This window comes from Phocoena phocoena, chromosome 5, assembly GCF_963924675.1.
Source record: "Phocoena phocoena chromosome 5, mPhoPho1.1, whole genome shotgun sequence".
NCBI classification, from domain to species: Eukaryota; Metazoa; Chordata; class Mammalia; order Artiodactyla; family Phocoenidae; genus Phocoena; species Phocoena phocoena.
In genome coordinates, this window is record NC_089223.1 from 2,496,632 (window position 1) to 2,517,219 (window position 20,588).

The window sequence follows — 20,588 nt, forward strand, 5'->3', positions numbered from 1 at the left end:
TACCATGACGTTTTGATACTGCAGTCTATTTATATTTATATATATATGTATGATTGTTTTAAGTTGTTGATCTCTTAATTTCAAATATCCTGCATTCATACTCTCCTCTTCTCACCACTGCTGGTTCTGATATCATATTTGTGCACGGATGACTTCCTACCTTTACAGTATGTTTGCCTTTGCCAGTGAGCTTTCACTGTAAGACTAAACCAGAGCTTACTTATTCATGTGTCTATGGACTGATAATTTGGCCGATGCCGCATTTATCATTTTCACTATTACAAGCAACACTGAAACAGACATTCTTACACCTTTCACCTCGTCCACCTACAAGGGTCTATTTAAGGTCAATACATAGTATATGTGCATCTTTGACTTGATTGACAATTGTGAATTATTCTCCAAAATATTTGTGCTAATTTACATTCCCATAGCGATGTCAGATTCTCATCCTCACCAAAAGGTAGTACAGTCAGACTTTCAATTTTTGCTGACTTAGGGGTGCATTTTCTAGATTACTGAGATTTTGAGTATCTTTGCATATGGTTATTGGCCAAATATATTTCCTATTTTGTGAGTTGTCTATTCATATTCTATACCTATTTTTTCTATTTTTGGTGTTTTTCCAGGTGATTTGTATCTGTTCTTTATTCTGGACACAAACTTTTTGTTCGTTATGATGTTGACAATATAATCTTCCAGTAAAAGATCTGGCTCTTCATTTTGTTTATGGTTTTTGGAGTCATACAGAAATGTTTCATTTTAGTGTAGTCAAAGATTTCCAATTTTTACTGATGACTTGTACTTCATTTGTCTCAAGAAGTCTTTTCCTATCCTGATGTCATATAGATATTCTCCTAAATTTTCTTCCAAATGTTTTAAAGGTTAGATTTTCATTATCTACCAGAACATATTTAGTAATTTTATAGAGAGTGTGAGATTGATATCTAATTGTACTTTTTCCCACCTAGTTAGCAATTTTTACCCTATTTAATAGTCTTTTACCCCCACTGGTCTATAATGGCACCTCTTTCATACTCCAAATTTGTGTGTGTGTGTGTGTGTCTCTGTGTGTGCATTTGTGGGATCTATTTGCATCTCCTGATATCAAATTCATGTGTATTTAATTACCATCATTTTATAAAAAGTCTTGGAATCTGGTGGAACAAATTAACCATTTCTAATAAGTTCTTTCCTATTTAGAATAGTTTCTTATTTAATAACTCCAAAGGGGGGAATTTTGTGATTATGCAATATTTTCTTTTGGCTCTAGTAAATGTATTGTTGTTCTAGGCCTACACATGGTAACCAGTTTTTCATAATTCAATCTCGAAATTCCTGTTAGTAATATGCTTCTGTCATAGGAAACATTGTGGCAGATAAAAATATGCTTGCAGATCTCTATGAAGTTTACTACGCATTTTACGAAACATTATCTTGTGATTTACAGTAAGGCTGCAGAACAGATTTTCTCCCACCTTACAATGTGCAAGCTTCAGAGCACTTAAGTAAATTGCCCAAGTTCCCACTAACTTGCTGCTAATAAGCAACAAATCCAGGTGTCTAATTCTAATGTGTGACCTTTCCAATGAATCCTATTATCCTTTTGTAATAACTGTTATGGTCTCTATTATTACTTTTTTATAAGTTCTCTTTTCATAAGTAGATCATCTGCCTCTCAATTATATTATAAGATTATAAAGGCAAGAAGACAGTGCCTTAGATACAGAGGTACCTAATAAATATTTACGGATTAATTACCCAAAATATACAGACCTAACATTTAAGTTATTGATTTTTTAAAAATAAACTCTATAAATGAAGAGAAATGAGACCATCCCGAGTCTGTGTTATGTGGCATCATAGGGGAAGAAATACAGTGTAGATCTTGAAATAGAAAAATAGATGGAAAGGTTGTGGTGGACATTCCAAGTGAGCTCTACTCTCAGCGTCCTTCATGTACAGTGAGTAAACATCTTGTCCTGGGGATAAGTTGAGGCCAGCTGGCTAGAGCTAGCTGTATAGAATAATGCCAAACTTTGGATTTTATCCTGTAGATAACTATGGTATAAAATTATTAGTAAAAAAAGAAATGAGGGAATTCCCTGGCAGCCCAGGGGTTAGGACTTGTAGCGTTCACTGCCGGGGCCCGGTTCAAATCCCCTGGTTGGGCTACTAAGATCCCACAAGCCGCGCGGCACGGCCAAAAAATAAAAATAAAAATAATTAAATAAATAGATAAATGAGTCAAGAAGGAGCAAAAAGTTATGGGCAAGTTTATTTCTAATATGTTGTCATGTCCATATACTATTTGTACTATTAGTTATGTAACATTTATCTTTACAATGGATTCACTTTCAAAACTTGGCAATAACATATGTGAAATCACAAGCTAGCTGTGCTTGTCCTAGCTTTTCCAACATATTCAAATAAATATATAACTCTAAAGATAAAGACGGTTACCATGTTGTGCATCCCTGGGAACTAAACACTCTTATAGTGAAAAGTTTTGCCTTGGCACTTACCGGTAATGTGACCTGTGCCGATTACCCCATGTCCATGTGCTTCAGTATCCTTCACTGTGAAATGGAGATAATATCAACTGTTCAAAGTTGCTGCGATGTTTGCATGATTGCAAAACTACAGGGCAGGTGCTGGGCACGGGGTAAGCACCAGCCAATGTTACATCCTCCCTCCACACTCAACTATTAAGCATCGGGGCAAATATGTCCGCACACATGTTCTCTGTCTTATGCCTATAATATCTGTTCAGCGCTCAGTCTATTATTTTGAAGATTTGCTATATCTTTGGATATTTTAAAAAGAAAATAGTTTTAAAAGTGGGTTTACAAAGGAAGAAGTATTAACATTACATAATATTGTTTTCAGTGCATTGTACTTAGGTACATGTATAATATGTTTTATTTCAGCAGTGCTTTTTACCTATGGAAATGGCATTCAGAAGCAACTTTGGCATCCAAATGTGTTTCCTTAATTTATTCGGCAGAGGAAAAAAGCCTAAGCCATTTTTACGGTGCTGTATGCTACTCTAATTCTCAGCTTCAGGGATCATTTCATAGGCAGAGGGTGATCCTTCATGTTGAATGCACAATGTGGGGGAAGATTACAGAAGGAAACTCTCAGAAAGGAGCTAGAAGAAGAAAGTGATTTAAAGCCCCATGGTTTGTGGCAAATGTACAATCTTTAGCACACCTGTACAAATTCAAGAAAAGAAACCCTTTCATAACCTTGATCTAACGAATTGTATATTACTGAGAAAGCAATACAACTATTCCCTATTGATTATTCAGAAATTATGCAAATGAAATTTATTACTAAAATAAATTGTTAGTTAGCCCTATAAGCCAAGAATGATACTGATTGGAGGAACCAAAGGTAAGGAAAGATTAAACCAGACTTTTCCTTGGGAAGCGTTCTCATACATTGGACATTACAAAGTATAAAATAGTTTTGTTCTGTTCTGTTTTGAAATGTTGTCTTGACCCAATTGTGAGGCCCCTAGTTAGAGGCTGGCCAGTTCCCGGTCTTGAAGAGTGGATTCAGTCCATACCTCAACCTCTTGCTTTACCTTATGGGGCTTTCACACTCAGGGCCATTATGCACCCACCCTAATCACCTGGGCCAGGTACCGGACACCTAGGGACGGCCCCAATGCCAGCAGCACACTGGAAATTATTCCAATTAGCCAATCCATATGGAGCCCGTGGAACACGGCCCAGCTCACCTTGCTTGCCATCCATGGCTCCAGCTTGCTCTTACCCTATCCCCGTGCATCTGCCATGTGACCCTGAGTGGCAGCTTCGCCCGTTTGGAGTCTATGAACCAAGAGTCCTGCAGTTCATTTAGCCCAGCCTTTGTGTTACATCCTGCCACCCCAGAAAACTTAAATCCAACCTAATATCTCACATTATAAACATGAGGTAACAATAAACAATGTAAATAATGTCGTGCTCTTCTCTGATTTGTTAGTGACTAATTTCTCTCTAAATATAATTCGTTATTTTTACAATTGAAATTCCCAAAGAGTACCTTGAAACCCTCCACTGGAATACATCCAGGAGGTGAATTTTGGACACAGATACAGCAACTAATATTTTCTCAAATAACCAAAATATTTTGCATGATCTTAAAATCTGAGTCCAGGGGGTAAAAAAAGTGTGGGAAAGGTGAGAATTGTGAAAATACAATCAATAAGAACTCCCTCATACCTATCACTGATATTGACCTTGCTAAGTACAGAAAAGGCTGGTGGAAGTTTTAAAGGATGGTTAAATTTTAAGTTCATCAAGGATCACTCAGAGCATTGCATTACTTTGCCCAAATCCTCCACTTACCAAAAAACAATGTATTTATTTCTATGTCTAATCATATTTGTAAACTAAGAAAGCCTATACTAGTGGAAAGAACCACAGCTATAGCATCAGGCCTATCTGGGTCCCAATCTTGACTAGCCACTAGCTACCTTACGACATTGGGTAGATCCTTCAAGGTACTTTTCAAATATTACATGTACATGTATTTGTAATTGTCACATGAGTGTATGAATGTGATGATATCATTCACACATGTTTAAAACACTCATTTTTTTCAGTCTTTTCCTTTTTGACACACTCCTCTATTCCCTGTCATCCCTGGGCTGAAGCCCACACCACCTGCCTGCCTCCAGCAACACACTTCCAGGGGTTGGCATCAAAATTTATCATCTACATTTTTCAAAGTTTAGACAAGACACACAAACATACACACACATAGCATATATATCATACATATCACTCCTGCGTAAAATAAAATCATAACCATCTCATTACACACACACACACACACACACACACGTTTCTTGCTTTTTTCACACAACAGCTCACAAAAATTCCACTACCTCTATTAGTACAGTTATAATTATTTTTAATTGTGTATCTATACTATAATTTATTTAACCATTCTTCTACTGATAAACGTGTACTTGGCTCTGTTTACTTGTGCATTCATTTATTCCATTATTCATTTGCTTATTCATTTATTTTTGCCATAGCAAATAATGCAGCAGTAGATATCTTTGAAAATATATGCTTATGTACTGAGACTCATAATTCTATGAGACGCTTCCCAAGTGAAGGACTACTCAGTTAAAATGCACATGTATTTTTTATTTTTAATAGATATTTCCTGATTGCGTCTTCCAAAAGTTCTCAAACTGATATTTTCACAAGTATGTTTGAGAATTTATGTTCTCTGTATCCCAGCAGCAATCGCTGTTAGCAGTCCTTTTAAGTTTAGTCAATATGATACATGTGAAGTGGTATCTGGTTATCACTTTAAAATTGCCTTTCTTCTGATTATTAGTTAATTTGGCCATCTTTCAGTTTTTGTTGGGCATTTGGATTTGTTCTTAATGACCTAGTCATATTATGTGTCTATTTCTTACATTAATAGATGAACCATTATATTGGTTATCTGTTTTGCTAATTATAATCTTTTAATCAAATATGTCTATCTTTATTTGCATAGCTGCTAAGTTTCTAGACTTTCTTAGGAAGATCTTCAACAAACCTAGACGGTGCATGTATCCTAGATTTTATTGTAGGCGTTTTATTATCTTATTTCTCAAACTTAACTTTTTAATTTATTATACGTGATGGATCCCCAATCTCATCAGCACCTTTATTAGAGAATTAACCTTCTGCCCCAAAATACTAGCTTTGTCAGTCACTAAATTTATTCTGAAATATTTCACAGTTTTGCTACTATTATCATTTTTTTCATTTATATACTATACTGAGGCTTATTTCTAGAGTAGAGAACAATATGATTTTTAAATTTAGCTAATATTGCTCACTAAAGGCCTGGAACCTAATCACAGGACTATTGAACACTTCCCTTCCCCTCACAACTTACGAACAAATTACTTAAAGTTTATTTACAGCAGTTCCTTTTACCCAGGAAATCATGTTTCAGTAAGAAGAAAAAAATTACAAGACATATTAGAAGGCAAAAAAAAATACAGTTTGAAGAGACAGAAGAAACATCAGAACCAGACTAAGATATGGCAGGAATGTTGGGATTATCAGACTAGGAATTTAAAATAACTGTGGTTAATCTGCTAAAGGCTCTAATGGAAAAAGTAAACAGCATGTAAGAATGGACGGGCAAGGTGGGCAGAGAGATGGAAATTCTAAGGAAGAATCAAAAACAAATACTAGAGGCCAAAAAAACTGCAGCAGAAATGAAAAATGCCTTTGACGGGCTTATAAGTAGACTGGACATCTCAATAGAAATCTCCAAAGCTGAAAAGTATACAACGTCTGCTCTCAGACCACAATGAAATTAAACTAGAAATCAATAACAAAAAGAGAGCTGGAAAATCCCAAAATACATGGAGATTAAACAACACACTTCTATATAATGCATGGTCTGAAGAAGAAATCTCAACAGAAATTTTAAAATATTTTGAAGTAAGTGAAAATGAAAAGACAACTTATCAAAATTTGTGGGATGCAGCAAAAGTAATGCATGAAGGAAATTTATAGCATTGAATGTATGTACTAGAAAAAATATCTAAAATCAGTCATCTATGCTTCTATCTTAGGAAACTAGAAAAATGAGCAATTAAATACAATTAAGTAGAAGAAATAATAAAAATTAGAGCAGAAATCAATAAAAATTGAAAAGAGAAAATCAATAGGAAAAGTGAATAAAACCAAAAAAAGGAAATAAAATGTATACCGATTGGAAAGGAAGAAGTAAAAACTGTCTCTGTTCACAGATGATGTGATCATCTACATAGAAAATGTGAATGAATCAACAAAATAATTCCTGGAAATAATAAGCAATTATAGCAAAGTTGCAGGATTCAAGGTTAATATACAAAAGTCAATTGTTTTCCTATATGCCAACAATGAACAAGTGGAATTTGAAATTAGAAACACAATACCATTTAATTAGCACCCCCAAAATGAAATATGTCAGTATAATCTGACAAAATATGTTCAAGATCTATATGAGGAAAACTATAAGACTGATGAATGAAGTCAAAGGAGAACTAAATACATGGAGATATATTCCATGTTCATACACAGGAAGACTCAGTGTTGTCAAAATGTCTGCTCTTCCCAACTTGATCTATAGATACAATGCAATCTCAATCAAAATGCCAGCAAGTTATTTTATGGATATAGACAAATAGATTCTGAAGCACACATAGAGAACAAATGTATGGATACCAAGGGGAAAAGGGGGGGGGTGTGGGAGGAATTGGGAGGTTGGGATTGATACGTATACACTGTTCATACTATGTATAAAATAGACAACTGATGGGAACACACTGTATAGCACAGGGAACTCTACTTAATGCACTGTGGGGTCCTAAATAGGAAGGAAATCTAAAAGGGAGGGGATATATGTATATGTATGGCTGATTCATTTTGCTGTACAGCAGAAGCTAACACAACATTGTAAAGCAACTATACTCCAACAAAAATTAATTAATAAAAAAAAATGTAAATAAAGTTGTATGAAGAATCAAAAGACCCAGAATAGCCAAAATAACGTTGGAGAAGTACAAAATTGGAGGACTGACACTAACCGACTTCAAGACTCCCTATATAGCTACATAATCAAGACAATGTGGTATTGGTGAAAGAACAGACAAACAGAGCAATGGAACAGAATAGAGAGCCCAGAAATAGACACACGCTTAGAGTATCGTCAACTGACCTTTGACAAAGGAGCAAATGCAACAAAGATAGTCTCTTCAAGAGGGTACTGGAACTAATGGACACCTAAATGCAAGAAAAAAGAATCTAGACACAGACCTTATACTCCTCATGAATATTAACTCAAAATAGATCATAGACTTAAATGTAAAATGCAAAACTATAAAAGTCCTAGAACATTACATAGGAGAAAACCTAGATAACCAGATATAACATCAAAGACATGATCAATGAAAAAATAATTGATAAGCTGGTCTTCCTTAAAATTTAAAACTTCTGCTCTGCAAAAGACAGTATCAAGAGAATTGCAAGACAAGCCGCAGACTGAGAGAAAATATTTCCAAAGGACACATCTGATAAAGGTCATTATCCAAAAGACACAAAGAACTCAACAATAAGAAAACAAACAACCAATTTAAAAATAGGCCAAACACCTTAACAGATACCTCACCAAAGAAGATATACACATGGCAAATAAGCATATGCAACGATGCTCCACATCTTATTTCATCAGTAATTGCAAATTAAAACTATGAGATACTACTACACAGCTATTAGAATGGCCAAAATCCAGAAGCTTGACAATACTAAATGCTAATGATGATATGGAGCAACAGGAACGCTCATTCATTGCTGATGGGAACATAAGATGGTACAGACACTTTGGACGACAGTCTGGCAGTTTCTTACAAAGCTCAACATACCCTTAGCATGTGATCCAGCAGTCGTGCTTCTTGGTGTTTATCCAAGGAATTGAAAACTTATGTCCATACAAAAATCTGCACATGGATGCTTATTGCAGCTTTATTCATAATTGCCAAAAAGACTATTCATGGCCAGTCCTTTGCTGGTGCACCTCTATGCACCTCTATACTACTTAGAAAGGGCTCCTCTACTTCAAGACAGTTTATTACCATCATTAAGATATGAGTTTGTTAAAGCAAGACACTGTATTGCCATCCACCAGTATATTATAATAATGCGTATTACAAATATGCAGCATCTTTGGTGTGTATACCCCTCACCCCTGAGTTATGTAATGGCATAACCTGTGGTCCTGATTCAGGTCACCATAAGCATGTAAATTAATTAAATGTTTCCTTTGATAAAAGTGAATATTTATGGAGTACCAGCTTCAACTAACATTTGCATGCTAGGTGTTCAACACAGTGCTGAAAACATAGTAAGTGGTGGTGACATCATCAGAGTTTATAAGAGTATTAACCCATTTGATCCGAAAAAAAGAATTCTATGAGGTATATACTCTAATAACTAAGTAGATACTAAAATGCAATATACACATTCCTGAAAAACATCACATTCTGCAAAATTTTGCACTAAAACTAGCAGGGTTTATGGTGGAGATAGGATTCAAAGAGACGATTCAAAAAGTATGCAACTTTGTAAGCACTGCATTAATAAAATTTATTTAAAATAGCACACTTTTAAAATGTGATAAATACCTAACAATTAAAGAAATCATAGTTTATGTGTGGTTTGCCTCCTTCTCAATAATGTAGAAGAAATGCTATAGAAAACACAGAGCTTTACCTTCCTAAAAATGTGGAGTTTGCTGGCGTGAAGTGGGTATAAGAAAGAATAAAGGGGACTTCCCCGGTGGTGCAGTGGTTAAGAATCCACCTGCCAATGCAGAGGACATGGGTTCGATCCCTGGTCCAGAAAGATCCCACATGCTGCAGAGCAACTAAGCCCATGCGCCACAACTACTGAACCCGCATGCTGCAACTACTGAAGCCCGCGCACCTAGAGCCGGTGCTCCACAACAAGAGAAGCCACCGCAACGAGAAGCCCGCGCACCGCAGCGAGGAGTAGCCCCCGCTCGCCACAACTAGAGAAAAAGCCTGCGTGCAGCAACGAAGACCCAACGCAGCCAAAATAAATAAATATTTTTTTTAAAAAAAAGAGAGAATAAAGGTGCACAGAGCGGACAGGAACAAAAGTCAGGAAGAAGCATACAAACAATCACTGCTAGCCAGGTGGTGGGGTCAGACACGTGTCCTAGCAGATCAAAGGTATCATCCCCGTTTTGCAAATGAGGAAACTGAGGTATGGAAAGGTTGAGAAACTTGCCCAAGATTGACAACCAGTAAGTGCTGGAAACAAGATTTGAACCTGAACTCCATCACTTTGCTAAACTTCCTCTTTCAGATTTCATAAACGGTTTCAAGAGTGAACCCATCCCTCGTATCAAAACACACATAATAGTAACTCAGGAAATAGCAACTGATTGATTGAATGATTCATATTTTTCATATACAGAGGGGATACACAATATTTCCCATTCTTAGCTACTACAGTAACTCCTAAGGGGCTTGGAGGGGTTTTTTGCTTTTTAATTATTTTTTTTTACAAATTTTCCTGTTGGCTATTCTTTTTCAGCTTTATTGAAGAATAAGTGACAAATACAATTGTAAGATATTTAAAGTGTACTCCTGATGCTTTTATATTCATATACATTGTGAGAGGATTAATACATCCATCACCTCACATATTTATTTTTTTGGTGAGAACATTTAAGTTTTACTCTCTTAGAAAATTTCAGTTATACACTACAGTGTTATCAACTGCATTTATCATGTTATACGTTAGATCCTCAGACCTTATTCATCTTATAAAGGAAAGTCTGTACCCTTTTACCAACCTCCCTTTATTTCTCCCACCCCCCTGGCCCCTGGCAACCACTTTTCTATTCTTTGTTTCTAGGACTTGACTTTTTTTTTAGATTCCACATATTTACGTGATACCATGCAGTATTTGTCTTTCTCTGTCTGGCTCATTTCATTTACCATAATGCCCTCCAGGTTTAATAATTCTCCTATAAATTGGTACTCCAGTTTATTCCACATACTTATATTTCTTGCTTATATTTCTACATACTTATAGGTAGAAATATATTCTGGTCTAATCTTATGGTAGGTTTTATACTATCTTATTCACTGCATTGTCATTCTTTTATATCAAGTGCCTACTTTGCTACTAGCCAAGGGACTTGCTATTCCTTCTCTGCACCTCGGAAACGACTCCCAAGAGGTGGGAAATCACCTGTCTTTCTCTCTGCTGCTCGCCGCACACCCCAGGCACTGTGTTGATCTGAAGGCAAGATCTGCTACCATAACCTGTGCTCTGCTCCCTCCCCCGCTTCACATTCTCTCCCTTTCTTTTCTGTTTAGGAACAACATAAATTTATAGAGTAAAAAGAAGGAGAAGCAGTATATACAGAGTCATTCATTATAGCTCATGTGTTGGTTTATTTTGTTTTTAAGAAAACGTATGTTACATTTTTCAAAAAAAATCCATCAGTTTGTCTGATTAGCTTTTTACCTTGGCCTTATATCAAAAAATTACGTTTCACATTTAATGTATGAAATTGCAAAAGGCCATATCCATGTGTTCAAATTAACTTTTGGGGATGTGAGTGTTCTAGGAGTCTTTTGTTTCCAAGTTTTAAAAAACACTTTGGTCGTTAGAAGTACTTTTAAATTTTTTATCACAAATATAAATCTGTGAACCAATATCATCCTTCCCACAAACACCTGACCCATTTCTAACTCTGAGACTCTCTATTTACTGGCATTTACAAAGCAGAGGAGGTAAAAAATGCTCTTGGTAAATTCATGCCTTTCTTTCTGGTTTTGAGCTAAGCATTTTTGAATGTGTTTTATTAGAATGAGAGACTTTCAACACACACACAGTGTGCCAGCCACATAACCTTGTTGCTATGATGTGAGATGGTCTCCACCTTCGTGCTCTCCCAAGTCTCACATCATCATTCTGACTGAGGCAGAAGAAGAGGTCATGGAAGGCCATACTACCGAAGCTTTTTCCAATTTTAAAACATCCCTGTGGCCATTTCACAAGGGATTGGAATTTCGAGCACACAAATCAGATGAGTTTGAAGCTGGCTCCATGATACTCTGCATAGTAATTGAAAAATCCTGTTAAGTTGCATCATTTGCCAAGAAACCTCTGAGTCTCTCTAGACCTGACTTTGAGTCTGCATAAGCAAAACCGGAAGGATTACAGAACAATTTTTTATCTGTTTGAGTCAAATTCAGTAGCTATTTTTCAGTTATCCCTATGGAAGTGGAATAGCACAGTGGCTAAGGATTCAGGCTTTGGGGATACATGTTTCAGTTGCCTGCTGGTTGGGTGGGGTTAGGCAAGTTGTTTAACCTCTCCAAATTTTAGTTCTTTTTTTTTTTTTTTTTTTTTTTTTTGCGGTACGCGGGCCTCTCACCGTTGTGGTCTCTCCCGTTGCGGAGCACAGGCTCCGGACGCGCAGGCTCAGCGGCCATGGCTCACGGGCCCAGCCGCTCCGCGGCATCTGGGATCCTCCCGGACCGGGGCACGAACCCGTGTCCCCTGCATCGGCAGGCGGACTCTCAACCACTGCGCCACCAGGGAAGCCCCAAAATTTAGTTTTCTTATCAATAAAATGGGGTATTAAAGTCAATAATTTGTGTAAAGCATTAACACAGTGCCTGACAATAGTGAGTGTTCAATAAATTCTATTTATTAAAATAGTAGAGCAAATCACACTTTTAGTCCTGGCTAATACACACAGCGTATTCAGATCAAAGATCATCCAGACATTGGGAAATAACTCAGAGTTGCTCTGCAGTGGGTCTGTTGCCATAAACTAGACACAGCCTGAGGAAACATATTTTAGTCCAGGTTTATTAGAGTTAAAATTCCTCAGAGTAATTGAAAAATTCATGAAGGGCAAGCAATGAAAGTTGTACACACTGTGATGTTATTCTCTATAACTTTCCTTAAAATTAGAATTTTTCCACAGAATGGTCAAGAAAACTTGCAATGAATGAATCATGTTTTTATAACCAAAATATTTGTGATATATTAAATATTTCTAGGTACTTAAATCATAGAAACTATAAATGAAGACAGATATTTTAAACATCAATACAAATTTTAAACGGATGCACTGAAGACTTTTGAACTAGCCATTATCAAGCTGTTAAGTCACCCATCATGCCAAGACAATTAATGCTAATAAAAAAAACAAAAAAATGAACAGATGTAGAAAACAAACTTATGGTTACCAGCGGGGAAGGGAGGAAGGGATAAACTGGGAGATTGGAATTGACATATATACACTACTATATATAAAATAGATAACTAATAAGTACCTACTGTATAGCACAGGGACCTCTACTCAGTACTCGGTAAGGATGTATATGGGGAAAGAAGCTAAAAAAAAAATTTGATATATGTGTACCTATAACTGATTCACTTTGCTGTACAGTAGAAACTAACACAACAATGTAAATCAACTATACCCCAATAAAAATTTTTAAGAAAACATGATTCAATGAAATGTATGAACTTTATTAAGAATTCAATGTATCTCAAGCTGTGTAGTAGGCACTGGGAATTGTAAGATTAAATCCTCACCTTCAGAGAATTCATAACTGAAAAAGGAAGCAGACAAACAAGTCATAATTTAAATGCACCTTTTAAGTGCTATAATAGAGACATGTTCAACTAGCTAAGAGAAGCAAGAAGAAATCCAAGTGGACTGGGGAGATGAGAGGAGTCTGGAAAGCTAGAGAGAACTGATCATCCTCGAACTGTACCTTAAAGAACGAGTAAGAATTTTCCAGGCTGGTAGAGTGAATATAGCATGGAGGGATGAACGTACTGCATGGCAAGCTTGCACCTCCTGACACACTGGGCTTTAAATCAGACCAAAACACCCGCACACAATTTTCCCACATGGCTCAGAAATGCAAGTTTGAAGATAAACAGCGCTTCTCAGCCTCACGTTCCTCCCACACCGCTCACTAATTCACCCCTGATTTGCCTGTCCCTACACTTCTGCTCCACACCCTGACTTCCTCACTACACCTCCCCCATTCGGTATTTGTGACCCGCTAGACAGTTAGAAATTTCTCAGACTCTGGTACACCTACAAGATTTTGGACTTCATTGCTTCCTTTCATGCATAGAGAATCACAACTAATATTTTAGAATTTTCCCTCCCAGTTTATTTCCTAAATAAAGACACATATAGATATTGATCTGGACATGTGCATATACACATGATGAGGAGAAAAGAAATTTGCTACGTAAAAACATACTACAGCCCAACCTGAGCCAAGCATGGTGAAACTGAAACCCTTTTGTTCCACTGAGCACCTTTATGGATTGGGCTCTATAAACATGAGCCCAGAGGAACTTTGACCTCATCATAATGAAATAAAGGAAGCATGGTTCCCTCCATAAACAAGGTGAGACACAGAAATATGAATCTACCTTTGGTTAAACTAGAGCAATCTGAGCCTCCAAATCATAAAACAAAAGGAAGCGTACAAAAAGTTGGGAAGGTCAGACAGGAGGTACAGGAAGATACGAAGAAAGAACAATTGTGGCTGAAAAGCTCAAAAACGTCAGCAAAAACTCAGTTCTCTAAAGTGAGTGGCACGCCCTGAGATATCTTTAGGAACTGTTGCATACTTGAAACAAGATAAATGAAGCATGTAGACGAATAGTGGAAAGCTCCCTGGATCCTATTTGCCATCAAGTGTAAAATATCTCGTGGAGTAGAGATAATTTAGGAAACACATAGAGGAGCTATATTTGGGCAACCATCTGAGTGGGAGGCAAGGATGATTAAAAACAGACTATAGTGCCATTTTGAGTTGACTAGAGAGGAATAAAAGCGAAAAGAATGTATTCAGCCCCATGTCGTAAGTAGAATTCTCCTTATCAAACTCTCCTGAAAAAGAAAAAAGATTATTCAGGAAAAATTCATTCAGAAATAAAAACAATAATGAAAAAAGAAAACGACATAAGATCTATTTTTTAAAAGGAGGCAGGCAACAAGGAAAATAAATAAATGGCGTGTCGACTAATTACTGAAGAAATAATGACATGGAGCGAATAAAAACGGTAGCCAAATATACTGTGCTATGTATGAAAAGCATGGTGAAGCAAGAGCCTTTTTAAAACAAAAACACAAATCAGAGATACTAGAACCCAGAGCAGTCACAGCAAAACAACAATAGAAGGTGGAAAATAAGCTAGGTCAGCTCGAGAAAGAAGCGCAAGGAGAAAACGTCATCAGAGAAGTGAGAATCAAATTGGAAGCAGCGCAACAAAAAATACGCACAGTAAGAAACTAGAGCACGGTTATACAAAAATTGAGTAAAATAGAAAGAGCTAAGATTTTTAAACATTAGAAAGGAAATGGTGGCTTAGGAAGACAGGTGAAGGAGATCCAACGTTTGCATATATAGTGTTACCAAAGAAGAAAATCAAAGGACTAGAAAAGAAAGAGAAATAAAAAAAGACATAAATTAAGGAAATGTTCCAGAAACAAAAGAATTAAATCACAGATTGAAAAGAACATTTCTACAAGAAAATGGAGCCATATTAATCAATAATAATAATCATTTATATTTATGTTTTTCAGGTAGTACCTCATTTAATCCTCACAACACTGAAAGAGGCAGTATCATTAACTGCATTTTACAACTGTAATAAAACTGAATTAGTGAAAGATATCTAAGCAAAATGATCAAGTGACCTCTGTAGTAAAAATCCTGAATAGGTGTGACTTCTGTAGAAAAAAATAATTCATCATTAGAAGACAATAGAATAACACTCACAAAGTCCTCAAACAAAGAAAGTACAACCCAAGAATTTTATAAACAGACAAACTGTCATTCAAGCATAAAGACAACCGAAAAATACTTTTAAATATTTTAAAACCCAGGGAACAAAATTTGCATAAATCTTTCCTTAAGAAACTGCTAGAAGATAAACTTCAGTTTATCTGAAGTAATGAATAGAAAAATTACTGCAGAAAGATTGGGATTGAGTATTGATTCCACTTAAGTATAGGACCAAGAACAAAAGAACTATTTTTTCAGTCTACATTGCCAAAACCTAGTCAAAAGATAAATTAAAATCTTGCCAAAAAATATCAAAACACAAAGCAATAATTTCTATAATATAGAGATTGCTCCTATACCATAATCTAAGTGTGATAAATTGAATTATGTTTCAAATTTTTCAATCCTCCTCCTATGGGATAATTATACATCCTCTGGCTTGTTGTACATAGGTGGAGACACTTTTGCTTTGACCAACGGGCTATGAACTGACATGTGTCACTTCCAAGCATTATGTATGCTTTTTGTTTGGCTCCTTTTGCTGGACACAAGATTTTTGAGATTTGCTCATGCTGTTACATACATCAGTAGTTTGTTCCTTTTTGTTGCTGATTCATACTCCATTGTGTGAGTAGACCACAGTGTAAGTATCTGTTTTCTTGTGGATGAACATTTGGGTTGTTTCTAGTTTTAGGCTATTATGAATAATGCTGCTTTGGACATTCTTATGCAAGTCTTTTTGTGGACATGTCTTTTCAATTCTCTTGGGTAAATACTTAGGAGTAGAATTACCAGGTCATAACGTATCATAAAATAAACCTATGTTTAATTTTATATAAAGCTACCTGTTGGAGGAGGTCACTGAGAGGATATGACCACCAGGTGACCTGAGACCTGGACTCGGACGATGGGAGACTCCTCACACCTGCCCCTTGTCCTTGAAACGTAGGCTCTGCCCACCATTCCTACACTAGGGCCATTTCAAGGATGCAGCCTTGAGAGAGTAACGGTTGTCAGACTGAATATAAGAGTGAACCCCGTTAAGGCCTCTGTATAAACTTTGAGACTGAGGAAATCTGCTCATCTTGCGGCGCCCAAGACTGCCTCATATGTAGGTTCCCTTGTTTGTTAAAGCTGCCATCTACCAATGTGGAGGGGCCCTCCTTGTCCTTCAGCCTCCCCCTGAGCTCTGTGTACAGGGGCCAGCTTTGAATTTCACCTGGGAAACTCCCAAGGTTTCAAACCAACACTCACAGACTTCCAAAGTGAGAGTTCTTCATCACTGTTTGGTGTTACCAGTCTTCTCAACTTTAGCTATTCCAAGGGGAGCAGAGGGGGAACTCACTGTGGACTTGATCTGCACTTCCCTGGTAACTCGTCAGGTTGCGTATATACCATTTGAATAACCTCTTTAGTGAGGTGTCTGTTCAAGAGATTTGCTCATTTTTATTGTGCTGTTCATCTTTTTTACTTTGTTCTTTACATGTTAATTTCAATGAGGGAGAGCTCTTCATTTTCTTTCTATTAGTTAGTGGATTCATTGTTCCTCTCTAAGAAATTTTGCCTACCCCAGGATCATGAAGATATTGTAGAAGATTTTATTTTTATGGAAGAAGTTTCTTTTTCCTCCAGAAATTTTATAATTTTAGTTGTTAAGTTAGGTGCATGTTTCACTCAATTTGGAGTGCAGAGTGTGATGAATGTCAAGGTTCACTTTTTCCCAGATATTTACCAATTATCTCAGCTCCATTTGTTGAAAAGACTTTTCTTTGCCCACTGAATTAAATTGAACTGGCAACTTTTCAAAGAGCAATTGATGTCTGAGTGTCTATTTGGGGACTTTCCATTCTGTTGCATTGATCTACTTATCTATCCTAATATCAGTACCACTCTGTCTCGATTTCTGTAGCTTTGCAGTAATTCGTAAATCAGATGCTGAAAAGTCCTCTAACTTTTTCTCCTGCAAGTCTCTGCTCACAATTCTAAGTTCTATTTTTCCCCTCTATATAGAGAGAAAATCGATGATTCAAGAGAGATAATAATTGTTCATGGTATGTATACAAGATTATCCATATTCCTTGTATTAACTATATCTTCTTATTTGCTGTACTCTTTTTTTCCTTTCTGGCTGCTTGTGTTGGGTCTTCACTGCTGCACATGGGCTTTCTCTAGTTACGGTGAGAGGGGGCTCTTTGTTGCGGCGCACGGGCTTCTTATTGCGGTGGCTTCTCTTGTTGCAGAGCACAGGCTGTAAGCAGGCGGGCTTCAGTAGTTGTGGCATGTGGGCTCAGTAGTTGTGGCTCACGGGCTCTAGAGTGCAGGCTCAGTAATTGTGGCGCAAGGGCTTAGTTGCTGCTCGGCATGTGAGATCTTCCAGGACCAGGGCTCGAACCCATGTCCCCTGCGTTGGCAGGTGGATTCTTAATCACTGCGCCACCAGGGAAGTCCCAATTTGCTGTATTCTTGATGCTCTGGCATCTGGAGCCTTGCTGATGGGAAGGAGCCACTAATTCCAGGTTAGCTAATTCCTAGAGAGAGTAAAGGGCTTGCCTGGAAGCATATCTTTTTTTTTTTTTTTTTTGCGGTACGCGGGCCTCTCACTGCTGTGGCCTCTCCCGTTACGGAGCACAGGCTCCGGACGCGCAGGCTCAGCGGCCATGGCTCACGGGCCAAGCCGCTCCGCGGCATGTGGGATCTTCCCGGACCGGGGCACGAACCCGTGTCCCCTGCATCGGCAGGCGGACTCTCAACCACTGTGCCACCAGGGAAGCCCTGGAAGCATATCTTTGATATGAAATCCAATGAATTGGAGTCATAGACCCATATGCCTCACTTTATCAGGCTCTTGCTGTCTGGGAACACTATCCCCATGCCCCATCACCCCAAGGCCAGTTACTAGACAACTAGGGGTCACCCTAGCCGCCCCAAGCCCACCAAAATCATTCAAAATACCCATTCCCAAACCTGCTTAGCTTGCTTACCTGGTCCATTCCTTCCCATGAAAACCACAATAAAGGCTCCTACCCAGCACTTCCTCTCCCCTCTGTCTACTCATCTTGCCCTGGTGCTTTCCTGTGTGACCTCACATGGCAGCCAGACCTCCCGTTTGTAGGGGGTTGTGAGTATAATGGAAACTTCTTCCTTCACAGCGATCATTTCTGTGTCTGCATGTCTTACCATACCTGCTCAACACACATTCCAGGTACCATTAAAACAATCACACATCACCAATACTGGGATTTATCATTTTTAAATTTTGTATCAATTTGATAGCCGAAATTGAGGTTTCATTCTCAGTACCATCACTTGACTACCTAGGTATTTTACAGTTTTCTCTGTGTGTTTGTTTTTTCATATTTCTTTATTGAAAAAATTTTCCATGTTCTTTGTTCATTATTTTATTATGCCTTTGTATTGTTTTCCCTTTTGCCTCAGGTGAGAATGCACAGACCACACCTGAACTCTCTCAAGTGGTGCCAGAATACAGACTTGCTGGGGTGACAATAAATAGTGCAATATGGCAGAAAAGCTGTGCATTTGGAGAGCAGATAGAAATGCAGGTAGAAGCCAATATATGAAAGATCATGCATTACTTGCACAGGAAATTGTGTGTGTTTAGTGCAATGTCATAGCTGAAGGGATAGGCAGGACTGGAGTGCTGACAAGATGGTGAGCAGTTATTACCATACAGAGACAGACCAAGACTTTCAAGGGAAGCATATCCAAGAACAAAAAAAAACCTCACAGCAAAAAAAGCCCAAATCACGGAAAGACAACAAAACTGCAAGACAAATACAGAGGCTAAAAAAGGGTACAAAGGGTGATTGGGGTCAGAATGAAGGAACACAAGCCTTAGAATGACCCAAGTGAACCAAGCTGATGGTGATCAAATTTAGACATAGAGCAGACCCGGGTCATTAAGATGGAGACGGACAAATCCAACCTCAGGGAATGACAGAAACAAGGATTATGCACCCAAGAATTAGTCACAAAAATAATACTAATTAATCAATAAGTAAATAGAACAGGAGGAAAGTTTAGAGGTGATGAATGTGTTTATGGCATAAACCGTGGTGATGGTTTCACAGGTGTATACTTATCTCCAAACTCATCAAGTTGTATGCATTACATATGTACAGCTTTTCTATGTCAATCCTACTTCACTAAAGTGGTTTTTATAATGAAGAACAAATGCCTGGTGGGGTGAAGGATGTGAGACAGTTGTTGCGAAAAATAAAAAAGGGATTGATTAGAAGTAAAAGTGCTATTGAAGACCCAGATAAAATAGGAATTCACAGATGTGTCATGGAGTCAATCATTATGCTTTTGCAGGATCTTCTATCAACATTCAGAATATCAGGAGTAACAATGAAGAAAGTGGGTAAGCTCCACGTTAAATGTACAGAATTCTCTAACTGTGGTAAAGTTTATTGTCTTTTCTAACCAATCAGACTGTAAATTCCTGGAAAGTGGGGACCTGTGTTACACGACTTCTCATGCTTTACATCTCCTTGCTCCAGGTCATGTACAGATGAGCATTTAATATGTAAATATTAATAAATATGATACTGATGTTTCTATCCTATTTCTTTAAGTGCATATTGCAACTGTGTTGAAGATGTCCAATGTCACGAGAAGTTCACGTGTTCATCCCTATCATGTGAACTGAAATACCTTTTTTTATACAGCAGGTTCTTATTATTTATTTTATACATATTAGTGTACATATGTCAATCCAAATCTCCCAATTTATCCTAACACTAGCCACCCCACTTTTCCCCCTTGGTATCCACACGTTTGTTCTCTATGTCTGTGTCTCTGTTTCTGCCTTGCAAACCAGTTCATCTGTACCATTTTTCTGGATTCCACATATATGCGTTAATGTATGATATTTTTCTCTTTCTGACTTACTTCACTCTGTATGACAGACTCTAGGTCCATCCACCTCACTACAAATAACTCAATTTCATTTCTTTTTACGGCTGAGTAATATTCCATTGTATGTATGTGCCACATCTTCTTTATCCATTCATCTGTCGAGGGACAGTTAGGTTGCTTCTATGTCCTGGCTATTGTAAGTAGTGCTGCAATGAACATTGTGGTACATAACTCATTTGAATTATGGATTTCTCAGGGTATATGTGCAGTATTGGGATTGCTGGTCGTATGGTAGTTCTATTTTTAGCTTTTTAAGGAATCTCCA